This window comes from Lepidothrix coronata, unplaced genomic scaffold (genome assembly GCF_001604755.1).
Source record: "Lepidothrix coronata isolate B3197 unplaced genomic scaffold, Lepidothrix_coronata-1.0 Scaffold105, whole genome shotgun sequence".
Lineage (NCBI taxonomy): Eukaryota > Metazoa > Chordata > Aves > Passeriformes > Pipridae > Lepidothrix > Lepidothrix coronata.
The window spans coordinates 1,793,635-1,812,989 of record NW_016690285.1 but is presented as its reverse complement, the minus strand read 5'-3'; the positions used below and the strand labels follow the sequence as shown (position 1 = coordinate 1,812,989).

The 19,355-nt window shown below is 48.1% G+C and overlaps 1 protein-coding gene across 6 annotated transcripts in view; it reads left to right on the top strand.

The window, feature by feature from the left end:
* CACNB4 (calcium voltage-gated channel auxiliary subunit beta 4) overlaps nt 1–19,355 on the top strand; it is a 74,278-nt gene that overhangs the window by 8,421 nt on the left and 46,502 nt on the right. The gene's annotated exons all lie outside the window — the stretch shown is intronic.

The window sequence follows — 19,355 nt, the reverse complement described above, 5'->3', positions numbered from 1 at the left end:
GGGTTGGGTTGAGCACAAGTCTCTCCTCAGGTGATCCTTTGGCTCTTTGCCTGCTCTCACACCTCTGGTTCAAGGGAAAGTTGACATCAGGCATTTCCTCTGGAAGGGACATCCCAGAGGATTCGGGGCTGCTGCTGTTCCAGCATGGAGGACCTGCAGGAATTATTCCCCGTGGACTCTTGGAGTCATTCCATAGGAGCTCTTGGCAGGAGGTCACCACCCAGCCAAGGATAAGATCCTTACTTCCCATGTTGTTATGAAACAAAATGAAGGTGGAATAACTCCTACAAAACTATTGCATTAATCCTGACTCCTGGCCTGTTCCAGCCTGGAATGAAGGATCCAGGGAAGAGCTGCATGACAGGATGGTAAAATGCAAAAGGAGATGAAAGGCAGGAATACAGCTGTCCCTCTTTGGATCACCCTTTCTGCAATTCCAAAGCAGGAACTCCCAGTGTCAACACCGAGCCCCAAACACCAACCCCAGGGAGAGGAGCCTGAGCAGCAGAGGCTCCTTTATTCTTAGCCATGCTCAGCAGTCAGGAGGGAGACAGTATTTGCTGTCAGACGGATTTCAGAGCCCAAAAGCACATTAAAAATAAAAGAATGAAGGAAGCCAAGCCTTGCTGAGCAGAGCACACCCATCTGTGGGACTGCAGAGCCGGGCCCTCCTCCGGGGATTTTTATAATAACTCGCTTCTCCTGGTAAATGCTGAATTAATTTATGTAGGTTGGTTTTGTCTGCTGGTAAATGGGATGAGGAGGAGCCTCCTTCAAGGACTCATGGAACGGTCTGGGATGGAAAGGGACCTTAAGGCTCATCCAGTCCCAGGTGGGCAGGGACACCTGCCACTATCCCAGGATGCTCCCGTGGTTTGGAGGGTGTTGTTGCAGCCTGTGCTCCCTGACAGTGGGATAACTGAGGTTCATCCCCACAGCACCTGGGATCTCTCCCAGCTCCACGTGTCCAACGTGCAGCTCCTTCCCCTGGAGGTGCCTCTGCCTGGGGGGGTGGTTCAATGAGGGGTTACCACTCACAGGCAGGAGAAACAGGAGGGTGAGGAATTACAAGCCGGTGTAATTTATGCAGGAGCAGCGCGGGGGAAATCTCAGCCCACTCCCGTTCCACATAAATTATGGATGTACCGCCTTGAAAATAGCTCCAGAGCGTGGTGGGATTTTTTTTTTTTTTTGGGCTAATGAATCATGCCCTGAATTTCTACAGTACCTACATTGACTCAAATGTCTCCTTTTTGCCCCACCTTTATTTTTGGATCCTCAGTAAACTTTTGCTGAACTTGCATTTCCGGGGGTTTCTTTATTTTCCTCCCAACAGACCCGTTCTTTGGAGACCCTGTTTGGAAAAGGGGGCTCCTAAATTTACTATTTCTCCCAGAGCCTTCCCATGTGAGAGTTCCCATCTTGTGCCCTGGAGATCTCTGGAGAGATCCCTGGAGAGATCCCTTGGCCGGTTTTTAAGGATCTATGGGATTAAATGTGTAGCCTGCTATGGGAAGGTGCAGCCTGCTCTGGTGTCCCTGCAATCCATGGATATGGGATTTTTGGAGCTGTAGGCTTCCAGCCAAGGTCATGGGCAACAGGAAACCGTTGGAACTGGGTGCAGAAATAAAGGAGTTGGAAACAATTCCTGAAGAAAGCGAAGGATGGTGCTGCCCACCATGGATTTGGGGGTGTACTCTCTAGAGAGAATATTGATTTGGCTCTAAGTTAGTGAAGTTTGGGGGTGGTCAGAGGAGTGCTGTGTGTATCCCTTGGAATTATCCATGAGGAATAAGAGGGGAGCAGCCGGGCTGAGACCTGAGCTCCTTCCGTGGTGAGACCCTCCCCCAGCAGGGAGAGGTTTGGGAAGGGCTTTGAGGAGGACGTGGAAGGTGAAAAGTGGTTGGTTTGGAACACGAGGAGATGGCACAGCTCTGGGGACCTGAAAGGAGCCGCTCCAAGGATACGGAACGGGAAGGACAAGGCGCCGTGTGATTCTCATGATAATCAGGGTGTGGGAGGAGCAGCGGAGGCACCTCGGGAGGGGGTGGGATGAGCCCCGGCAGGGAGGGGGGAGAGGGGGAAAAAAGGCTCAGTGCTGAGGGAGGGGGTGGCACTCCTGGAAAACCATTTGGATTTTACCGAGGATGCTGGAAAAGGGAGTTCGAGATGCTAAAGAGACGCACTGGGAATATTTGATTGTCATATGGCAGCAGCCTGCCTGGGATATATTTAGTTTATCTCCCGTGTGGCTTTGTGAGGGTTCTGTGCGTTTTTCCCCCGGTTTATGTCACTCTTCCCCCCATTTTATGTCACTTTTTTAAGCACAATTATTTCTAGTCCGGTAGAAGGTGTCCCTGCCCGTGGAACAGGAACAGGATGATCTTTAAGGTCCCTTCTGACCCAAACCAGGCTGGGATTCTGTGATTCACTTCCACATCCAGCACAGTCAAATATCACAGCACTTGATATCAGGCCCTGGCCATGTGTGATCCAACCACTGACGAGCTCTGAGTTCATTCCCAGCACTAATTCCGGGGGTTTGGGGAAGCTCAGCTAAATCTGGCTTTGAGGTGGCAGCTTTTTTCCCCTTCAGTCCTATTTTTAGCACGTGGTACCATGTATTTTAATACAACCCCCACGCAGAGCACACCGTGCAGATGGTTTCTGACTCCCCAGTGTCCCTTTTCCGGTGCCACTCATTAGTTCTGTTCCCTCCATGGAACTCCTTTGGCAGGGGGTAAAACCCTTTTTGTGCCTCGAAAGCACTTTTTGTTTTGCACCTAAAAAGCGACTTTTCGGGGCTGGGCGAGCTTCAGTTATTCCTGTGGAAACAAAAACGCTGTGCAAAGAGGAAAAAAAACCCCAAATTTCAAAGCATTTTGGGGAATCTGTGACCACCTGGAGGGAGTGGCTGTGAGGGAGCAAGGAGCAGATGCCACCACTCCTGGAACAGCAGATCCCGAGGGATCCTCCTGGATCTGCCTCCCAGACTTGCTGCAGGGTCCATGGTCGTGGCAGCTGGGACTTGGTTTGAGCTTAAGGAGGTTAAACTGGGCTCAGAGGGGGAGGCTTGCCCTGAGCATCTGTGTCACATCTCAGACTGCCACGGTCATCAGGAAATCCCAGAATGGTTTGGGATGAAAGGGACCTTAAAGCCCATCCATCCCACCCCCTGCCATGGGCAGGGACACCTTCCACCAGCCCAGGTTGCTCCAACCTGGCCTTGGACACTCCCAGGGATCCAGGGGCAGCCACAGCTTCTCTGGGAAATCCATGCCAGGGCCTCCCCACCCTCACAGCCAGGAATTCCTTCCCAATATCCCACCTAAATAAACCCTTATTCAGCTTAAAGCCATTCCCTGTGTCCTGTCCCTCCATGCCTTGTCCCCAGTCCCTCTCCAGCTCTCCTGGAGCCCCTTTAGGCCCTGCAAGGGGCTCTCAGCTCTCCCTGGAGCCTTCTCTTCCCCAGGTGCAGAAGCAGTGGACATAAATATCCTTGCTTTTCTCCCAGGTAGCCAGCATAATAATCTTCCAAAATGGGAGGTCTTGACAACAATAAATCCTGTGCCTTCCCTGAAATGGGGTCAGGGACCCTTTGGGTTCAGGGCCCAATCCTGGTTTGTATCCTGGAATCAGCTGTTGCTGTGTTTGTGTTCCCCCCTCAGTCACTCATCACTGGGATCTGACACAGGGGTTGGTGCAAACACCTGGGCTGGGATCTGAAACATCCAGTTCAGGCTTCAGAAATGCCTTTTTTGGTGGTTGCTGCTGCTTTTTATCTCGTGTGGCCCCACAAGTTGGACTGACTGCTGTGAACAGCAGATTAACTCAGGATGGGCTCAGCTTCGTGTTGATGCTCTCCTGCTTTTTTTGGTAGTTCTTCCACCCTCATGCCTTCAGTCAAGGCATTTTTTAAGGACAGACACCACTGAATTCCACTGGAATGAACTATCCATAAAAACCAGGAACAGTGTTTATGAGACTTTCAGCCCTCTGAGCCATCCGTTCGCTTACAGAAAAACTCATTAATTACATTTTAAAAGCCCCTTTTCACAAAATCCTTCCTTTTTATCTCGGCCCAGATGTCCCTGGCAAATCCAGGCTCACCTGGAGAGCCCAGGTTTTGGGAGGTCGTTGTGGATACAATTCCTGAGGGTCACAGTGCCCAGGGCTGGAGACTGGAGGGTTCTGTGTTCTCGTGTTCTTGTGCATCAGGAAGATGCAGATGATGAAGATCCTCTTGGTTTACTGAAAGTGTTTCGTCTCTATCAAACACACGATTCCCATTTCTTTATAATCTCAGACAGAGTCGCAGGAAGATGCTTTTCCAAGAGAATTCCATACAGAAAAGAGATTAAAAGGGAGAATTCCCTGCCCGGTGTCCGTGCAGGGCGAGGCGGCAGCAGGGGCTGAGTTTCTGGGCTGAAACTCTGCAGTTCTGGGCAAAGCCACAGGGTGGGGATGTCAGTCCAGGGCTCGCTGGAACTCCCGAATCCCCCAGCACCGAGGGCCGGGTCCTGCCGGCCTCGTGTCCTTCTCGGGGTTGGAATGTGGTCTTTATTTCTCGGCTCAGGGACAAACGGCACAAGCACAACATAATTCATTCCCCAAGGGTTGCTCCCGCTCGCATTTCGGGGAATCAGTCGCAGCGCTGTCCGTAGGATCCCGGGGTTATCCCGGCAGGGAGGAGTTGGAGCTGCGAGGAATGCTGCTGCCTGGGATTCCTGAGCTTTGTAGCCCGGGTAAGAAGGGCACAAATTCTCACTCTTGCCTTAAATGGAGGGTTTCAGAAACACAGAATCCCAGAACGGTTTGGGTTGGAAGGGAAATTAAGGATCCTCCAGCTCCACCCCCTGCCATGGGCAGGGACACCTTCCACCAGCCCAGGTTGCTCCAAGCCCCGTCCAACCTGGCCTTGGACACTTCCAGGGATCCAGGGGCAGCCACAGCTTCTCTGGGCAACCTGGGCCAGGGCCTCCCCACCCTCCCAGACAGGTATTCCTTCCCAATATCCCATCTCTCCCTGCCCTCTGGCAGTGGGAAGCCATTCCCTGTGTCCTGTCCCTCCATGCCTTGTCCCCAGTCCCTCTCCAGCTCTCCTGGAGCCCCTTTAGGCCCTGGAAGGGGCTCTCAGCTCTCCCTGGATCCTTCTCTTCTCCAGGTGAACCCCCCCAGCTCTCCCAGCCTGGCTCCAGAGCAGAGGGGCTCCAGCCCTGGAGCATCTCCGTGGCCTCCTCTGGATTCTCTCCAGCAGCTCCACATCCTTGTGCTGTTGGAGCCACTTCTCCTGCAGGTGTTGAGCTCCCAGGATGCACAACCCAAAGGGAACATTCAGCAATTCCAAAGCATTCTCCAACTTCCTAAATGAAATATTTCCCGTTCCATTAAGCCACAAAAGGGGGGTGTCCATCCTAATTCCTGGGCACAACTCCCAGCACTTTGTGGTGCCCGAACCGAGCTGCAAAAACCCACAAAACAGATAAAAAACTGTAAAAAAAGAATTGATCGATGCAGTCAGTGGAAATGACCCCGTTTGTGCTGCTTTGGCACCACAAAACTGGAAGAAATCTGATCAAAACGTTGCTCCAGAGGTGGATTTTCCCAGCAGAATTCAGCCCATCCCTTGGTGTGCCACGGGGAAAGCTCTTTAATAGGGAAAAGGAGGTTATTCCTCCCATCCCAGGCTTGGGATTCCTGTGGGGAGCAGCCACTGCCTTATTTTCACCCCAAAGGCTGAAATAAAAGCACCTGGTTGTGTTTGAATCACAGCTTTTCCCCCCCAGAATTTTCCATGTCCAGCTTCTACTCCTGACCAGGTGTTTTGTTTTGATTTTTTAAAATATAACATTTTATATTTAGATTTTTATTTTTATATTAGATTATATTTTAGATATATGAATTGTTCCTATTAAATTTTAAAGTTGCATTAAAATTCTATATTTATAGAATAGAAACTAATATATATGATATATGTTATAGTCTTTATTTTTAGATATTCAAAGATCTTTAAATAAGGGAAGATATTTAGATAAGATATTGAAATAAATAAAGATATTTAAATATTTTTTTAAAAAATCCAAGCCTGCCTGGCCATGGAAGCCAGGGAAGCAGGGATGTCTATTCCTCATCCTAGACTGGGAGAACTGGGAACGCTGGTGGATCTCAGAGCCTTTGCTTTTTGTCTTCTTGGAGCCCTAAAAACATTCAGTGATGTCAAATCTCTGCTTTCACCCACTCCCTCCGCTCCACCTTGTGGAACACGGGGAAAATCTTGGAGCTGCTCTAAAGATGGAATAGTTTTGAGTCACGGAGACAGTAACAAACACTCCCACACGGAGTCGGGCCTCCTAAATAATCCTAATTGCTCCACTCGGTCACATTTGGGGATTTTTTTCGGTTTGTTCATTAAATGAGGAGCCCCAGGAAAGCTGCAGCTCCTGGGCTGAGCTGGAGGAATAGTAAAATAGTGTTTATTTATTCCGTTTGCCCAGGATTCTGCAGCAATTATGACGAAACCAATTTATTCCGGATTCTGCCGATTGCCATGGAAACCCACATCCCAAATCGCAGTGTGAGGACACTTAGCATGAGAAAACCAGGGTTTAGCCCTTATTAACTGATTCAGGCTGGAGATTTTGGGAAAGGAATCCTTAAAATGGAGGCGCTTCCCTGTTTAATTGCAGCCGTGCTTTAACACTCCCGGGAAAAGGCTCTGGCTCGGAGCATCTCTCCCAGGAAAACCAACCTTTGGCTCTGCAGAGCTGTGCTACAGCTCTTTGACTCTTCTAACAGCAATTAGTCAGGGAGGACAAGTGGCTGTTCCAGGCAGAACTCCCAGGTTGGCAAGGCAGCCTATTTTTAGGGGCCCAGCTCCAAAGTCCTGCGCTGTGGCTCCAGTTCAGAGCTCTGGGCTCGGGGAAATTTGGGCTCTGGGATCCATCGGGGCTGGAATGGTCTGGTGTGGATGTGATCCGTGAGGGGGTGACAACTCCAGGGATTTAGGGGTAGAATATTATCATGGAAAAGCCCTCTAAGATCCTGGAGTCCAACCATCCCCCAGCACTGCCCAGGCCACCACTGACCCCCGTCCCCAAGTGCCACATCCACATGGGTTTTAAATCCCTCCAGGGGTGGGGACTCCAGCAGTGCCCTGGGCTGGACAACCCTTCCCATGAAGGAATTTTCTCAATATCCAACCTGAGCCTCCCCTGGCACAGCCTGAGGCCGTTCCCTCTCCTCCTGTCCCTTGTTCCCTGGGAGCAGAGCCCGACCCCCCCCGGCTCCCCCCTCCTGTCAGGGGGTTGCAGAGCCAGAAGGTCCCCCCTGAGCCTCCTTTTCTCCAGGCCGAGCCCCCCCAGCTCCCTCAGCCCCTCCTGCTGCTCCAGCCCCTTCCCCAGCTCTGTTCCCTTCCCTGGAGTCTCACAAACAAACCCAAGGTCAGCTGTCCCCCCCTTTCTCCCCGTGTATATTTGTTGTAAAAAGTGCTTTGTAGCTGTGGCAAAACAAACTTGTTTGCCCCCGTTGTGTTGGCCAGAAGGTTCTGAGTTAGAGCTGGGATGGATTTCTTTATCATGTCCCTCTTTCTCCAGAAATTGGAGTGTTCAGGAAAGCTTTTGGTGCCACAGCCCTCGTGGGGAAGCTGAAGGACTTTCTCATCCTGTCCATGTTTTGCTCATCGTTGGTGTATAAATAGGAGCTTTCTGCTCTGAGTCATCCCCTGGAGGAGCTGCAGAGGGAGGTACCAGGGCATCCTGATAATGCCTCGCTGGCTTTTCCATAGAATCTTGGCATCATTAAGCTTGGAAGAGACCTCTAAGACTGTCAAGTCCGATTGTCCAACCATTTTTGATTAAGATCATGAACCTGTACAGACCTTAAAGCTCATCCAGTTGCAACCCCAACTCCTTCCACTAGCCCGGGTTGCTCCAAGCCCTGTCCAACCTGGCCTTGGACACTTCCAGGGATAGAGAGTCCACAGGTTCTCTGAGAATGCTCTGTGAGGTTGAAATGGAGTCTTAAAAACACAATCTGTGTTGGAAAATGCACTTTTTCATCCCGAATCTTGGGCTCGGGGCAGAACTGAAACTCAAGCTCAGGGGGTGTTTTCCCTTTGCCCAAAGCACCTGGTTTGCCTGTACCTCCTAATTTAACCAAAGCATGGTGCTCCTCCTATGAAGAGACCCTTGAAATCCTTCCCTCCCTTGGAACAGCTTTCTAGGGAAGGATCCCAAGCTGTTTTTCCCACGATTCACTCGGTGCGGTGCCGTTTCCTCGTTTTAGGAGGTTATTTTAAGTGGCTTGTGTTGCTTTGTAATGGCAGGAGCAAGTCAGTAATTTAGTGTTCTCACAAACACCACAGCTTTTCATTTGGTGGGTTCATTTTTGGGTGACTGGACCGAATCCAGCCTGGATTTGGCCAAGCCCACGAGCTTGTCTTGCTCACGTGTGTGTTCAGTGGCCTGTCAGAGATGCTGCAAACCAGGGTCCAGGCCTCTAGAGCTGGTAATTAGTGCCCCCACGTTAATTGGCACTTGTTTCAGGTGCTGGACTTAGTTGAAACAAGAAGATGACCCCCTGCATGAGGTGTTTCTGTGCCCCAAATGGCCACGAGGTGCCTGTTCCAGCGTTAAATGTGTTTATGGGGTTGTCTGTGCTGGGAATCACCTGGGAGGGTGATCCCAAAGATGGCTTGGGGCTTGTTTGCTGTTCCTTTGTGGTGGGCAAACAGCTTTTCCTGGAAACTGCTTCTCAAATTCTTAAAACTGCTGGTTACTCTGCATTGTGGAGGTTAGAAAGGCAGAAAGAAATTCTGGGAGCTGTTGGCTGCCAGTGCTCAGCAGGGAGAGGAGGAATTGTCTGCAGGCAGGAGGAATGTTCTCATTGCCCCTCCATACCTGCTCGCTGGAGATAAAGCCATTTCAAGGCCTGTTTGAAATTAAAGATATTTGGTGTTTTAGGGAAATGTTTTCCTGAATGTCTCACCCCCACCAAGCCCCATCCTGAGCTTGATATTCCCAGTTCAGGGTGCAATTCAGCTCAGGTCCCTTGTCACCTCTGCCCTGATCACCTCCTCAGGTTCAGATCCATAAATCCCAGTTGGCTGCACAAGAATTCAGGGCTTTCAAACCCTGGGAGCACAAGTGGGTGGGAAGGAAGGAGCCCACTGACAAATGAAGCTGCTCAATCTTTAATATTTGCTTCCTGCTGCTATGAAAAGTATTGGAGGCATTTTATTAGAAGTGTTTTATTTGTATTTTTTCCTCCTGTAAAGCTGCTCTGCTGAGCTTGGGTTAAATTCCCTGGCTATTGGAGTGTGTTAACCTCTTGGAGGACCATTCCCTGTCTGGCAGCAGCAAGTTCTTTTCAGGAATAGCCCTGCAGGGGTTTATGGAGATGGGGTTTAGGTGTGTTGGAATAGCAAGGCAGGAATACCAGGAGCATCACACAGCAGGAAAATGCCGATTCAACCTTCTTTCATCACGTGTTTGTTGCTTTTGTGCTCAAAGCCTTTGTGTGATGAGCTCTGTGGGTCCTTCTCCACCTTCCCACGGGGCAGGATTGGTGCCCTTCCTTTATTTTCCATGGAGGATTTGCCCCACTTCATTTTCTCGGAGCACAGATCATTCCAGGGCATCCAATTCCGGTTACTCTGCAAGGATTTAGTGATTCCTGCTTTGTGTTTTGGGTTTGGGATGGTGCCTGCAGCCTTCCCCACCACTTCCCTCTGGCCCTGTTACCCCTGCAGTGCCCTCCTTCCATCCCACCTGGATCGGGGCTGGATCTGGGATGTCATCCAGGCTGAGTGGGAAGCAGAAGTTGTTCCACCTGGGATCATCAGGGATCACTGAGGAGGGGGTGGGATTGGGGTGATCATGGGGGTCCCTCCCCCTGGACTTGCCTTGAAACACAAGTTCAAGCCTGACAGGAGCTGGTGGAGAGGAGTCATAACCAAAGGCTCCAAACCTTCCAGTGGAAAACAGAGTTTTCCAGGAGAATGGATGATGAGGAACACCAGTGGGTTTGTTTTATGGGATGCAGGACAGGTTTGGGGTGGGATCCGACACTCTCAGGCCACGTGGAGACTTCCAGTGGTCTCTGTGTCACCTCCTGATGTCCAGATTGAAAACCCTTGGAGTGAGAGATGCCTGGAGTGCAGCTGGGAAGGAGGGCACTGGGAGCCTGGCGGTGTCCCTGTGGATTTCCATTTGATGGGAAGTTGATCCCAGTAACCTTTGCTCAGGTGCTTTGAAGGGAACAAAGGCCACAGTTCCCAAAAATCAGACAAAACTCCCTGAGCTGAGCTCCCTGATGGGATCTGGGAGGTGCATTTTGGTGCTGAGGGAGACCAACCTGGGAGCAGCTTCACCTCCACACGCTCAGGAGCTGCACTTCCAAGGAGAATTTGAATATTAAAATCAAAATTTGGCTTTTTCCCCTTTGGATTTGCTCCATGTCCAGCCATTCCTACTTTAATCCAGGTCAACAGAAGCTACTCCAGAGTCTTCCAGCACCATCTGGCTTTGGAAAACCATCCTAAACCCACAGCTTTCCAGGAGCCAAACCTCTGCCTGTGCAAGCCATGCTGGATTTTAGGGAAAGCTCCTGGTACATCCACTCCACCTGCACATCTATTGCTATTTTTATTCTATTGAGGAGAATTTTCAGGAGTCTTTATCCCTATTTTTATTCTGCTGAACCAAGAGGTGGCAGCAATATTCCCTCCTAAGGCATGTGCTGTGTTTTACACTCCTGTGAGGTTTAATGGGAATAATGAGGGTTCAAGGCTTTTCATTTCTAGGCTGGACTGGAATAAACCCAATTTTCCATCATTGCACCAACGTGTCTGAAAATAATGCTGATGAAGTGTCAGGTGTAGACCAAAAAAGGTTGGGTTTCCTTTGGCTGCACAAAGGAATAAATACCATAATTGAGTAAGGTCTAATCTCTTATTCTGCCCATCACAGCAGCTATTTTGGGAGAACAAAATGCAGTGGAAAACATGTATAGAATAATGTGTCAACTTTAGGTCTTTTCCTAAACCTGCTCCTGCCACGGGATTAAGGCTGAAAGCAAAGATTTAACTATATCCCTTCACATTCTGCTAAGCACAGCTACACCAGTTGTAATATTCAAATTAATATCCAGCCTTTTTTAAGGGTGACTTTCCAAGTTTCATCGTTGATTTTTTTTTAACAAAGCCTGGAATTTTTCTACATTTTGGATAAATTTCCCCTCCTATAAATTTTCGAGTTTTATCACCTTTTAATTCCCTGCTCCCTCATCTGGACATGGAATTAAATTCTGAGAACATGAGGTTCTGATCTGCTTCTCTCTGGCTCCTCATGAATATAGGCAGGGAGGGCAGAGCTGCCATTAGTTATTATTCTCCACACTTCCCATTAGAATATTCTGTTTTCTGCTTGTAACTCTCTCAAACTGAGCTGTTCAAGCTGAATTTTTCCATTAATGATTTTAATGCCCTCTCGAAACATGATGGACACTTTTTTTTTGGGGGGGGAGGGGAGGGACACCATGGAAAATATTAGACCCTAAATATTGATCCCTCTGCATTTGTTCCTGCTTTTTGTTTCCTGTCTGGTAGGCAGTTTTAGATGTAGGACAGAACTCTCCTCTCAGCAGTCTATTTAGGGTTGGGGTTTTTTTTAAGGAGTCTCTGTAAGGATGTTGTCAAAGGCTGGAATAAACTAATCATTCTGTTCTTTTTTAATGCCTGACTGCAGGGTTTGGGAGATTAGGGAAAATATGTGTCTGGAACTGCAGAGGGAAAATATGGGTGTTTTTAAGTGTTCAGAGCATCAGGAATTACCTGATTTAATCGAGTTTCCAGGCCTTGGAGCAACCTGGAGTATGGTAGGTGTTCCTTAGGGTGGAATTAGGTGAGCTTTAAGGTCCTTCCAACCCAGTCTGGGATTCTGGGATTCTGTGAACTCCACGAATTACATCCCAACATCCCCTGCACTGGGGGGCATCACGTCAGACTGGGAATTTCAAAGCTTTACTGGCGAGTTCAAACATCTCTGCCTAAAAGCCGGGTCACAGAATCTGTTCCCTGCTGTTTTAGAAGCTCCTCGTGGGCCAAACCCCTTTTCCACACGGGGTTTGTGGGAGCTGTAGCAGGGATTTGGGCTGTGCTGCTACAGGGCTGTTGGCAGCAATGGTGCTTCTGGTGAGCAGAAGGCAGAAGGTGTTGTCAGTCAGATTTGTGAGAGGTGTCTCAGAGCACTGCTGGAACCAGGAGTGTTTGAGGTGTGAGTGAATGAGGTGAGAACTGCGGGTGTTGGTCACCCTGCACAGAGCTCAGGTGCCTCAGTTCATCCCAGATTCCCACCAGTGCCCAGGGATCCCTGACTCTTATCCTGCCCCAAGTCACTGCTGTGCCTGGATGTGCTGGTGCAGATCCCACCCGGACTGTGGAAGAAGAGGGGGGGATTTTTTTGGCATCTTGGTGTCTGTTTGGAGCCAAACTACCCCACACCAAGTGGCCAGGCCCGCAGTCCTCCTCCTGGAAATGTTCCCCTTGGTTTCCTTCAAGAACTGCCAGTGGAAGGGAAGGAACCTCTCAAATGGAGGCAGAGCAGAAACACAGAAACAGGGCTTTTCCCTGTTCCTGGGGAGTCTCACAGAGATGATGATCAGTCATTGTTTCCAGCATTTTTACTCACATTGTGTGTCCTGCTCCTGGATGGGGAGAACATCACAAAGTTCCATCAGGTACATAAGGAAGGGTCTCCCAGAGACTTCACAGGCAAGAACTCAACTTCCTTAAATCTGCAGAGCTAAATCCATGACTCTTTGTTCTTCTCCGTGCAGTTCCCAAGGAATTCTGACTCAATATTTAAAGAAACCAGGTTCCATAAGTGGTTCCTCATCCACTGATCTGTTTTTTCTGGATCAGTGTCTCCACTTGGATGGGTGTCATGGAATTCTACTGAGCTGAACTGAGAGCTTTCCTCCAGTCCCTCACCATGGAATTCCAAGGGCTGTGCTGCAGTGTGTGATAATTGGATTATAAAGCAGAAGGAACTGCAATAAAATCAAGCTAATCAAGCTTAAAATCAAGCTTACAATCCCTGTAAAATCCCGTGGAGAAGCAGCAAACTAGAGATAAGTTTGAGCTGTGTTTGCCTTGTTTTATTTATTTATTTCTTCCTTTAACCTCTGGAGAAGAACAGCAAATCCTTCTCAGCACTGGGACTTCAAAGCTCTTTGTCTGACTCCTTTTCAGACACCCTTTGTCTGAGTCTGTTACCGTAAATACAAAATAAAAGCTGTAGTTTTACTGGTTTAGCTAAAGAAAAAAAAAAATCTCCAGGAGATCTTGTGCTTTACAGCAGCTGGAATTTCATTTGGACTCCCAGGGTTGCCTCTGTCCAGATCCAACTGCTCACTCAAAACTTTATTTTCTCTAAAGAGCTGTTACTTGATACTCGTAATTTACCAAAAATATATTTCAAGCGACCTTCTTATGAGTGTTTGTTGACAAAAATGCAAATATTTGGATGCATTTGGGAAATTTGCACTGACCAGGAGCTTTCTGGGCTGTGCCTTCCGTGAGACTGGAAAATCCTTCTGCTCATTGCTGGGTAGTGGTTGGATGGGATGTAGCTGATATATTCCCAGGACACTTCCAGTGCTCCTTCCCTGTTACAGATTCCCTGCAGCTTTGCTGTTCTCAGCCCCAGGAGGGAGATTGTTGCCCTTGGGGGTGTGTTTCAGTCCTGCTGGGGCTTTCCCACTCCTTGGGTAAAGCAGCAGCAGCTTCCCATAAACTCTGTCATCGGCTCTTAGCGATGCTTTCCCATCATCCCAACGGTTTCAGCCCGAAGTGTTGTACAGAAACACTCAGCATCAGCACTTCTGGCAGCTCAGGAGATTGATTAACATCCAGAAGGAAAGCAGAGGAGCTTAAAATAAGAAATAAAACAAGCCCTTAATCCTTTGGCCCACACGGTTCTTGGCATGGAAGATAAAGATGTGTGTCTTCTCTAAAAACAGAACCAGCCCATCTCCCTTCCAGCCAAGAAATACGACACAGTGCCAGCCACAAATCCACTCTGGCTTCTCAGGGTGGCACCTGGAGTGGGATTTGGGAGCTTCCCAGCAGCCTGGTGGGCACTGGGGTCTCCGTGCTCAGTGTGGGGATATCCCCACGACCTCACACGTAGGTCCTCCATCCCAAGCTCCACGTCTTTCCGGGGGATCCCCGTGTTCACACGGGGCTGGAGCTCTGGGCCGTGACTTGGAACATTTTGCAGGTAATTTGGGATTTGCTTCGCTCAATCCTGTGCGCCGGTGGAAGCCACAGTTGGAGTTGGCTGGAGCTGTTCAAACCTCGGAGCACATTCATTACCTGCCTCGGGAGCTGCAGAGAATCTGCTCTTCCCTACCAACAACCCTCTGGAAGGCCGTGGTTATGGTTCCAATTCCCTGCAGCTCAGCTTCCTCCAAACCCCCGGGAAAGAGGCGTTTCACAAGCAGTTAAATATAGAGGATACCTACAAATGTAGCCCAGTTACCTCTCGTTGTAGGTGCTTTAAAGCAAGAGGAAGTGCCACTGAAGTCTTCACACTCGCTGTAATTATAGCAGCCTTTATGTAACAGAGTCAGAGAACTGTGCTTTGGAATAGGTGGCACCTCACTTCCTCCAGAACTTTCAAATTAGGCCCTGCCAGGCTAATTTATTACTTGAAATGCAAAGAATTAAAAGCACGGCATCCAGCAGTCTGTTGGAATAAGAGCTTTAAATCCACAGAACTTTCCATGCCAGGACATATCCCAAACAGCAGAATCCTCTGTGCCACGACCTGTCCCAAACAGCAGAATCCTTCCTTCACAATCCCTCTTTCTTTTGAAGCAGAAATCCATCCCGATTCCCATGGTGGCTTTGAGGGCTGTCCAGCACCACAAATGCCATCCCGTTTTCTTTGCTGGTCAGATGTTGGAAAACAGGGATCTCAGGAGGTTCTCCTGTCCCCACCTCCACCCCAAGGCAGAGCTGCTGCCACTGAACCAGGTTCTCACCTCATCTGTGTTATAAAACAGAGGAGGAGGGAGAGAGGGAAAGAAATGGCTTTGGAGGAAGAAGGGGTAAGGAATTACTGATTCCCACAACATGCTGAGTTGGAAGGGACCCACAGAGATCATCGAGTCCAAGGCTTGGCCCTGCACAGGCCCATCCCCATGTGCCTGAGAGCAATTGGGCTGTGCCAGATAACTTAGGAGAGTGAGGGCCTGGCCTCCTTCCAAGGGATGGGAGCAGGCTGTGCCTGCGGCGGATTGCCGGGGAATGCTGACGGGCCTTTTCCCTGCTGTTAATGGAACAGGTCCTTGGGCTGCTTTGCTGACTGCAACCAGAGCAGCATTCCAGGGGGGACAGCAATTTGCTTCCACGGGCCCCAGGATCCCGGCAGGGGAAGATGAAACCCAAAGTTTGTGTTCCGTATGAGGGACGCTGATGGAGAGGGCGGGTTTGGAGTCCTCTGGAAGGAGTGGATTCACATCCAAATGTGCCATTAACGTAAGCACTAATGCTTTTGGTTCATGTGCCCTTGTGTTCTGTGGGAATTCTGCCTCATTGCTCCCGAGGACTGTCACAAACCCGGGATCGTGACCTCACGTGAGAGCAGGGAGAGGCCCTAAAGGACTTCCCTGCATTGGGGTTTTGTTGCTCCGGGGTCGATATTCCCGTCCATCCTTCTGGAGGCATTAGACCTGCAGTGCTGCTGCTCTGCTGGACTCCCAGGGAGCTCCTGCTGGTGAGATCCCAGGTGGCAGTGGGATTTGTTGGAGTACAGAGGAGAGAGAACTTGCTGACTTACATTGCTGTTGGCGCAGTGCGGTGCTGGGGCGTTCCCTGACTTGGCAATCTGGTGCCATTTATTCCAAGAGCACTTTGCTGTGTTTATGCAAATAGTTCATTGCTACACGTCCTGAAAGAACCCCACAAGTGCTGTCATTTGATTGAGGAATCATCAGATCAGGCTTGAAATAAAATTTCCCGTGGTTCTGTGTTCGTGCCATGGGGGGAAAAAAAAACCAACCCCAAACCAGTATTCCCACATTTGGGTAGCTCAGAAATGGCTAAAGAATTGATACTTTGGGATAGATGGATGCACATCTCGAGGAGGTTTCCTTTGTGCTCGAGAAAAGGTGGGTTCTAATAAAGAAAAAGAAGGATGTGAATATTTCTAGTGGCATTTTCAGGAATCAGATTCCATTTGCTGCATTGACCCAGGGTGTTGGAGGGAGTGGCTGAGCTGCCTTTACAGCGAGGCAGCTGATTTTACAGAATATTCTGGGTTGGAAGGGACCCACAGGGATCATCGAGTCTGACTCTTAAGTGAACGGCCCCTACAGGGATCAGAGAAAAAAATGTGTAATGCAGCAACTGAAACCATTCAAAAAATTCCATTTTTTTAAAGGGTTAGACCTTGCAAAGCCTCAGTTCAGCTGATTTCCCTATTGGACGTTTCTTGGATAAATCACCTCATTAAGAATGGCCTTTGATTTAGAGTTCCCCCCTATACAGGGATTTGTACTTGGGCATTTTAGACACATGGCTGGGAAAAAAAATTAGAAATACAAGAACTCTTGCATTTATTTTTTTTTTTTTGGCTCTGTTGATAATTTTTTCCAGCTCAGACCATGGAAACAAGTCTCTCATGTTCACACACACAAGCTGATGGGTTTGGATGCTCGTTCCTTTAGTGTCAGCCGAGTGCAGAGCAAAGCTGACAGGTACCAGAGTCTTTCTCTGTGGCCTGAGGCAGTGGAATTCCCTGTTTAATAATATCAGATCATCCGGATTCTCTTTAGGAAACAGGCCAGGGATGATTTTGATCTCTCCAAACCTCACTTAATGCGTGACCCTCATCTTTTGTTGCAGTGGGGTGTTTTTTTTCGTTCGTTTGAGCCGCTCCTTGGGGAGCTCAGCTCCAAAAGATGGAGCTTTTAAGTGCCTTCCTGTTGTACCCTTTCCATTTTGCTGAGCCATTCTAGAAGTTGAAACCAAAGAGATTTGACTTTCCAGAATCCCACAGAGATGGCCACCCATAAATCCAGTGTAAAATCCCTGTGCCTTGCACAAGGGAATAGGGGTGGCTTGTCACTGAAATAAATTTGGAGCTGTTTTCCTTACCCTGTTTATCCATCTTCCCCTCTTCAAACCTTCCTTGCTCCCTGCTTCCCAGCTCCATCCATCCCCCTGTTCCTTCAGTATATTTATTATATTTATATCACTTTTCAGACGACTTACAAGGGCTGGATGTGTCCCTCTCTCACCTCGCTGCGTTACCTCCTCTTGGATAAATTAACTCATAATATTCAAAACAGCCTTTGATTCAGAATTCCTCTATAGACAGGGATTTGTATTTGAGATTTTAGAAACACGGCTGGGGGAAAAACTGAGAAATACAGGAGTCCTTGCAATTGTTTTTTTGTTCTCTGTTGATAATTTTCTCCAGCTTCGACCATGGAAATGGGTGTTCAGTGTGGAAGTTTGGGCTGACTCAGGTTTGCTCTGTCAGTTCAGGTCTATCCCACATTCTCTCCCTTGTGCTGGGAACAGGGTGTTGTCTCAGGAGGGCAGGATTTGAGGATGCTGGAAGGGATTCAGACCCCCCCAAACCCCAATTGAACAGCCCCATCACTGCATTTTAGGCACCCGAGTTAAATTCTTGAAGTAGGTTGTGCAATTTTCCCTTCTGTTTAGATCTTTCCCGAGTACAATTCCAATTTAATGAGCTGTGTGTATTTTTATAGCATCTTTTAAGAGCCTTTCAAGTTGAGTCATTAAATATGTATTTTTAATAACCTCTGTGTCTTAAAAGCACAATGTGAAATGTAAGGACTGGAAATCAGTGATTCCCCTGACTTCTGAATTAAATTATTTCATTACAAACCCATGTGAAGTTCAGACACTTTTTGTTCTTGTGATTTCAAAGCATTTTTTTAAAATTTTGAGTTGACAAATGATTCTGATCATTGATTGCTCAAATCTGTAACATCACAGATCTTCAAGGTGGAGAGGGAACCTGCTTTGTAGCACAGGACGTAAAAATTAACTCTTGTATAGATAGGGAGCTTAATGAACATTTTAAAGACCATCTTAGAGCTGAGATCCTCCTCCTTCAGAAGAAGTACTAACTTGGGAATAATACCTAGCATAACTTCGGGGAACCTTTGATGAAATTCGTAAGAAACTGTGAATATGGTAAGAATAACACCTTTGGCTTTACTTCAGATATTTTTTTGACACTTCCCAAGGGATTAGTGGGAACTCTGCAGAACTAAATGAAGCTTTTGGAAGGAAAAGTAGATGAAGCAAATGGAAAAGGCAAATAGGAAGCATTTGTGAGCACAGCAATGTTGGATCAGATTGCATTGAAGATGAGAGTTAAAGTAATTGTTTTAGTAAGGATAGGAAGTAAATTGTAAATTAGTCTCATCATTATTTTTTAATTATCTATTTACTTTTTATTCACGTAGTGTTACACCAGAAGCTTCAGTCTTAAAGCTCCAGCAGGAACCAGTTTAGAGATTTTGTCTCTTAATAGAGTTATAAATAAGGTTCAAACTTCTGTTCTTTTAATTCTTAGCGTTCAGGGTTTGGTTTGCTTGTCTTCTTTTAATTCTTAGTGTTTAATCTTAGTGCCTTAGTGTTTAATTCTTGTTTCCAGACATGTTGTGTGGGGAGTCCTCCTCAGAAACAAACTGCTGTTCTCTGGGATCTTGAGGAAGCGAGGCTGTATTTTATTGTAAATAAATCACAGAGTATTTAGGGTTGGAAGGGGCGTCTGGAGAGCATTTAGTCCAACCGGGGTCACCTGGAGCAGGTGACACAGGGACATGTCCAGGTGGGTTTGGGATGTCTCCGGATTAGGGAGACTCCACACCCTCCCTGGACAGCTGTTCCAGGGCTCTGCCACCCTCTGTGGAAAGAAGTTCTTCCTCGTGTTGAGGTGAAACTTGCGTTTTAATTTACGGCCACTGCTCCTCGTCCTGTCCCTGGGCACCACCAGAGTCTGGCACCATCCTCTTGGCACCACCTGCCTCTGAGGTACTTATATCCATTAACGAGATCCCCTCTGCCTTCTCTAGACTAAGCAGATGTCGTTTTATTATAAATCAAATCTATTTTACTGTAAACCACATATATTTTATTGCAAATAAACACCGAACCGCCGCCGTTATTCGCGCCCCCCCCTCCCTTTGGGTTATTTATACCCATAAACGAGATCCCCTCTGCCTTCTCTAGACTAAGCAGATGTCGTTTTATTATAAATCAAATCTATTTTACTGTAAACCACATATATTTTATTGCAAATAAACAC